The following is a 7,438-nucleotide window of genomic DNA, read 5'->3' on the forward strand; positions in this document are numbered from 1 at the left end:
GTCCAATCTTGACAAACAGATCGTGAAACCGGGCCCGTGGGAGTGGTTTTGTGAGAGCATCAGCCAGTTGGTCTTTTGTATTGATGTGAGAAACTCGAAGGAACTTGCGCTGAACCAACTCTCGAACAAAATGATAGTCCAATGCTAGGTGTTTCATACGCGAGTGGAACACCGGATTTGCCGCCAAATATGTTGCACAGATGTTGTCACAGAACAGAGTAGGCATGGTAGGTAGAGAAACACGTAGTTCTTTTAGCAAATGAGTGATCCACAAGACTTCTGCAGCTGCAGCCGTGAGACTCCTGTACTCGGCCTCTGTGCTGGACCTAGCAACGCCTTTCATTTTCCTAGAACTCCAGGAGATGGGTTGCTTGCCTAGATAGACAATGTACGCTCCAGTAGACGTATAGTCATCATGATCTCCAGCCCAGTCTGAATCCGAGTATGCATGAAGTGTGAGCGGTGTGTTGCGAGCAAAGAACAGACCTTTGTGGGGAGTACCTGCAAGATATCTGAGAACACGTTTTGCAGCTTCAAGGTGAAGTGTCGTAGGACAATGCATAAACTGAGATAGGCGGTTGACTGCAAAGGCTATGTCTGGTCGTGTGAGACAGAGATACTGTAGACTTCCCACGATAGCTCGAAACGTAAGCGGATCACTGAGAGAGACGCCTCCTTTCTGAGTCAGGACTTGTGTCGAACACATGGGGGTCGCAACAGGTTTGGCTTCAGTCATCTTAGTCTTGGCCAGGAGATCGGTGATGTACTTTGTTTGAGTGAGATGGAGACCTGTAGATGTTCTGTGAGCTTCCATGCCAAGGAAGTAGGAGAGATCACCAAGGTCCTTGAGAGAGAATCGAGATGATAGATGTTTGATGAACTTGATGATTTCCGGAAAGCAATTGCCAGTGACAATGATGTCATCGACGTAAATGAGAATGTAGATGACGAGACGTCCTGAGCAGAACACAAACAGAGAAGCATCAGCCAACGAGTTCACAAATCCAACACTGATGAGCGCGTCACTTAGAGCCTTATACCAAGCTCTAGGGGCTTGTTTCAAGCCGTAGATAGCTTTGCGTAGACGACAAACATGATCAGGCCTGTCTTTGTCGATGAATCCTGGTGGCTGAGTCATGTATACTTCTTCGTCAAGGTCTCCCTGAAGAAATGCATTGTTGACGTCGAGTTGTTTGAGAGCCCAGTCTTGAGCAACGGCTAGACCAAGCACCAGACGTATAGAAGCATGTTTGATGACAGGGCTAAACGTTTCATGAAAGTCTATTCCTGGTCGTTGGTGATTTCCCTTCGCTACCAGTCTCGACTTGAGGCCTTTGACTGTGCCATCAGGGTTGTATTTGATGCGGTGAAGCCACATGCAGCCTACAATATTCGTAGCCATATGACGAGGTACTAGATCAAAGGTTCTGTTCCGTACTATTGCGTTGTACTCGTCACCCATGGAGAGTCGCCATCGCTTGTCTTTTAAAGCTTGAGCAAGGTTGACTGGTGCTATTTCTGCAAGGATTGCAGCCAAGCCATACTTTCGATTTGGTTTGGTGATATTGTTCTTGGATCGGGTAGTCATAGAGTGCGTGTTGTTAGGTGGTGGTGTTGTTGTCTGAGGCAGAGAGGAGGTTGAGGTGGAGGCCATTGTTGATGTCGGTGAAATTCCTGAGACCGAAGGCAACACTGCCACCGTAGGCTCCAAAGGCACTGCGTTTGACTGACTGAAAATAGGAACAAGAGTAGCTGAGTTTGATGAGTTAGAAATGTTAGATGTATCAGATGTAGTGGAAATTTTCGAAAGTGATGAAAAGGGGAAGACATTCTCATGAAATGTAACATGACGAGATATAAAGACTCGAGAAGTAGGAACATCAAGACAAAGAAAGGCACTTTGAGTGAGAGAGTAACCCAAGAAGACACAGGGGGTCGAGCGAGGTGTAAATTTGTTGTTGCCATAGGGTCGTATCCACGGGTAGCAGAGGCAGCCAAAAGAGCGAAGTTTGATGTAGTTTGGTGGTGACTGAAACAAGGCTTGAAATGGAGAAGAGTTCGCCAAAACTGGTGTTGTCATGCGGTTTATAAGATAGACAGCTGCTGCAAAGGAGTAGCTCCAGTATGTATTTGGAATTCCCGCATGATGTAAGAGAGTGAGGCCAGTCTCCACTATGTGCCTATGCTTGCGTTCGGACACACCGTTGTGCTCAGGTGTGTGCGGTGGACTTGTGTGATGTGCAATGCCATGTTGAGCAAGATACGACCTTAGGCCAACAAACTCGCCCCCATTGTCTGAATAGAGGGTAGTGATTTTGGATTTAAAACGATTTTCCACTAACATCTTGAACGAAGGAAATATCTGAGCGACTTGTGATTTTGCTTTCATAGAAACATCCAAGTGTACCTTGTAAAATGATCAACAAATAGCACATAATATTTAAAACCATCAATAGAATGAATTGGTGATGTCCAAACATCAGAAAATATGATATCAAGTGGACGAGATGAACTGAGAGTAGTGTTTGAAAACGGAAGCTTGTGAGTTTTATTACTGAAACATGAGTTGCAAGGTAAAGAAGATGAGGAAGAAACTGGTAAATGAAAACAAGAAATCATATGACTCAAAGTCCGTGAGTTTGGGTGGCCTAAACGAGAGTGCCAACCCGACTTTGAAGTTTTAAAACAAGAGAAAGCCAAAGCACTATTAAGAACAGAGGAGTTTTCAGTCGGCCATTCGTAGACGCCTTTACTGGCCTTGCCGTTGACTAGTGTTTCCCCCGTTCTTAGGTCCTTCACCTGAAAATCAAAAGGGCACATTTGCACCATAACATTGTTAGTCTTGCAGAGCTTGTTGACTGAGATGAGGTTTTTCCTCATAGCCGGAACACATAGTACATTATTAAGTGTTAAAGGACGAGATGAGGGAGAGAGTTTAGTTGAACCAGTATGTGTGATTGGTAAGCCAGTTCCGTTGCCGATCATAACGTCATCAACGCCATGATAAGGTGCATGTAGAGACAGATTGTTGAGATCTGAGGTAATGTGATGTGAAGCACCACTGTCGAGTAACCAAGGCGATACCGACATGTCAGACGCACTTGCTGCTGTGTAGTGAGCCTGAGGAGTCCATGGAGGATGAGCCATCTGCTGTGGAGAATGCCATTGTGGTGTCTGTAGTAGCGGTGCTCCTGGACGGTAATGTGTTTGATGTTGTGCAGGAGCAGAGGAGTATTGTGGGCATCGACGTGCACTGTGTCCTTGGACACCACAGATCTGACACTTCCCAAGATAGCCACGTCCTCTTCCTTGATAGCCTCCTCTCGGTGAAGACTGTCCTCTGTATTGTGGTCGTTGATACGGACGTGTTTGAACAGTGTTGGCTGTGACAGGAACAGAGGAATTGTTGGTTTCTTCTGTTGTAGCAAGTGTGTTCTCTCTTAAGAGAAGCTTTTCATGTAGTTCTTCAGTGGTGATAGGAATGTCACGTCCATTCACCATCTCAATTATTGCCTTGTAGTCATCTGAAAGTCCTTCAGTAATGTAGTCAAGTAGATCTTCATGCTCAATCGCCGCTCCAAGCAGAGCTAATTGATCGGCTTTGGCCATGACTCCGTGCATGTACTCAGTAATGGATTGTGTTCCTTTGCTGCTCTTTTTCAGACTTTGTTTGATTTGTTTGACATGAGCCCTTGATGGTTTTCCATACGTGTTGTGAAGTAGAGTCCAGATCTCGCGAGTTGTGGTTGCTCTGGCAACGACTGGTTGAATGTTGAGTGAAAGAGTTCCAAGGATAGAACTGTAGAGAAGACGATCTTGTCGCTTCCATACTGCTAGCGAGGGGTTGGGAGCAACTGTCCCGTCTGCATTGGTGACTGTCTCCGTCGGGGTTTGATCTGTATCGGAGATAAAGACATGGAGTTCATGAGCTTCAAGCAAAGCTTTAACTTGAAGTCTCCATGTGATGAAGTTTGTGGAGGTGAGCTTTGTGATCCCGTTCATATTGAGCGAGATGATGGACGATTTCATGTCCGAGGGATTGAAAACAAGAGCCATTTCGGCTGAGAGATTCCCTGAGTTTGTCATTGTAGTTTACGTGATAAGAAAGAATAGAGAGGGGGATGAAAAAAAAATTAGGTCAGAGATAGATCGAGAGCTCTGATACCATGTAAGATAGGTTTCGAAGTGAAGTATTATTGATAGCGTAGAAAGTTATTTATACAAGCTATACAAGATCTTTGATAAGATCGTATCTATATAGATAAGTACAAGACTTAGAGATAATTATCTCTGATCATTATCTACTACTCTAATACCGTAACTACCCGAGCACATGATAAGTAGGCACATGTTTATATTTCCGTTCCCCGTACATTACCACTCTGAACTCCTTTATATGCAAACAAACATATTAAAGATAAAATAATTCATGTTTTCCTTTTTTTGGTCATAAAAAATAATCCACCATAAAATAGGTCAATATATTTTATTGGTAGAAGAAGTATTTGTATAAATGAATATTATGGCTGGTTTGATTTTGTTGTCGTGCGTGCCTATATATAAACTCAAAGAGCATACCAAAATGTTACGATTTTATCATGCTTTTATGAGATAAGAAATCAAATTTTCTCATTTTAATGACATTCAGATTAATTTATCATATTCAAGTGAGATTTATCGTGTTTAGATATAAGCAGGGAATAATACCTGAAGCAACTTTACATATTGTCGTTCTAAGTGAATATTTTTAGAAAGAAGCTAATTGGGTTGAGATATATGATTTCAAATTATTTACATATGTAAAAAATAATTGTGTACATTAGTTGTGTTACAAGATTTTTAATGTTATTTGTATAGTAGAAAATTTATTACACGATCCAAATAATTTATAGGATAAAACATATTAGCAGATTTATGTTCGTCACAGATAAAAAATAACTCTTCTTTATTAATAACTAGATTTTGATCCGCACAACCGTGCGGGTGTTAATTTTCATTTTAAATACATAAATATTTGGATTGATGGTAAGGTAAAGAAAATCAAATATTCAGAATTATAATAATAAGATTACATTTAGTAAGGAATCAAATAATAATAAAGAATCAAATATTAGTTTGTTAATCAATCCGGTTTTGTAGGAGTAATGTTATATTAGGAGTGATATATTATTAAGTCATATTATTAATAGGTCCTAGCTACGCTATGCGTTCAATACAAAATCTGGAAAGCTACAGAACCATTCCTTATGGAAGACCCAGCAAGAGACGTCACTACCTACCTAGGCCTCAGGATGAACTCCGGTGTTGAGGCCCGAAGACTGGAAATTCAACCTTAATAAAATGTTCATTTGCTGAGATACTGGATGCTTACCAAACAACGGAGGGATCCGAATCGGACCTAATCAGACGCAGGCTCATCAAACAGCGCTTTCTAGCTTTCTTCAGGATTTAGCCTGAACTTTCGAAACCAAACGAGACTAGAAGGAACATGGGAATTAGCACCATTCCTATGAGTGTTTTTGTCTTGAAGAGCCAACAAAGGGAGGCGCTATTGCCTACCAGATACAGAAACTATTCACTCTGATGTTACACCATTTCCTGCCGAGAAACGCCTTATCTTTGTGCCGGTATTAGAACTATTCCATATGTAGATTCCTCAACTTATTCCCTTTCTGGTATTGAACCAGTAACAAGATCGTCCCTTTCCGATTCCGATTCGTTGACTGCTAGAGCAAGAGGACCTTTCCTACCTTATGATAGACAGCTTTCACTGCTACGGCTATTGGCTTTAGCTCTACTATGGCATTCCCTGTAGTTCTTGGAGTAACTCAAACTCGAACTCCTGTTACAGCTTATGCCGGCTATAGACTACGCCTCTATTCATCCTTCGTTCGTGATCACTCCCAGCAATCACTTCACTGGCTAAAAGTTAGTTAGAAAGTGTTCCGGCTAAGGCCTATAGAACTCATTTCACTCCGGTTATAGCTGAAAGTGGCTTTGTTCTTATCGTTCAGTGGTCACTCGCCTATAGGTAAGTAAAGAAGGGATTCTATTGTATTCCGATACTGTTACGAGCTGTCTTAACTCCACTTACTTCTAGGCCATTAGCTCAGTCAGCTCAGTAACTCCATTCTCTTATGCCAGCCTTACCTCAATTCCCTTCTTCGCCTCAACAGCTAAAGCATCCCTTTCTGCAGCTCCTGAAACAGCCGAAGAACCTGGAGTTTATGATTCCGGCAGGAGAGGTATTCTTTACTGCGCTCTAGCAACAAGACAGCTAGCCGATCAGTCGTAACTGCCCCCGACAGCCACTCCTTCTCTACAGCTTGCTCGCATAAGGACGCTTCGCTAGCAGCCTATTCTCATCAAGCTACTCCGAACAAAGAGAAGGAATACTCTTTAGAATGCGCTAGCAGCAACCCTTAGCCGCTCAATCGTGCCTTACCTCAGTAGATGCATACGCACAACGCGGTAGGCACTCGCTCACTACAGCTTGCTTACTTAGGAAGATCGCTTCGCTTGCTAACTAACACATCAAGGAACAAACAAACCTTGCAGACGGAGAAGGGGAACTCTACTTGACAGACAGATAAGGAATCCCCGTCTCCTAGCTAACAATACCTCGTCGGGATGGAATGCCTACTCGAAACAAACTAGCCTGAAAAAGTGATATTTCATATAATAATAATAATGAATGAATGAATGGATGGAATTGGATCATCAACGGGCGAAGTGAGTCAAATACACTCTTTCTTGGCTAGTGTGTAGTAGACTCCATTATGGTCATTCGTAACGGCTCCATATAGTTTGAGTCTTGTATGCTTGCTCTATGTCTTTGGTTTATGTACTATGTTCTTAGTTTCCTTTTTAATGGTGTGTGGCTGGTCTACGGTGTGTGTAGGCTTCCTATTTTATGTATGCAAATAAATGAATGATAACTGATTTTTAATGAGAGTCCATTTTTAAAAAATCACACATGAATTAAGGTTGTGACTTCTGTTTTAATATATAAGATATTGCTTTTTATTATGTATTTATTTTATATTTAATTTATTATGATCCCGACCCGTAATTCAAAGTGCTAGATTTCCTTGAGAAATTTGTTTTGTTTATTCAGTTTATATAATAAATTATTGTATATATAAAAGTTTAAGAAAAGTTAACTTTTTATGCATGTATTATATAGTTTATTAATGTTAAACCATTCTACCAATATATTATATTTTTAGAATAAATGTTTTATATTTATGAAAAAAAATATACTAACTTATCAATTTAAAATAATTTTATCATATTTAGTTCAATATAGTAATTTTAATTAAAATGTTAGATTTGTTAGAAATGACATACTTCAGAATTATTTTGTATTTAATTTGCTATAATCTCGACCCGTAATTGAAAGTGCTAGATTTCTTTTAGTAATTTGTTTTGTTTATTT

Source organism: Raphanus sativus, chromosome 7, assembly GCF_000801105.2.
Source record: "Raphanus sativus cultivar WK10039 chromosome 7, ASM80110v3, whole genome shotgun sequence".
Lineage (NCBI taxonomy): Eukaryota > Viridiplantae > Streptophyta > Magnoliopsida > Brassicales > Brassicaceae > Raphanus > Raphanus sativus.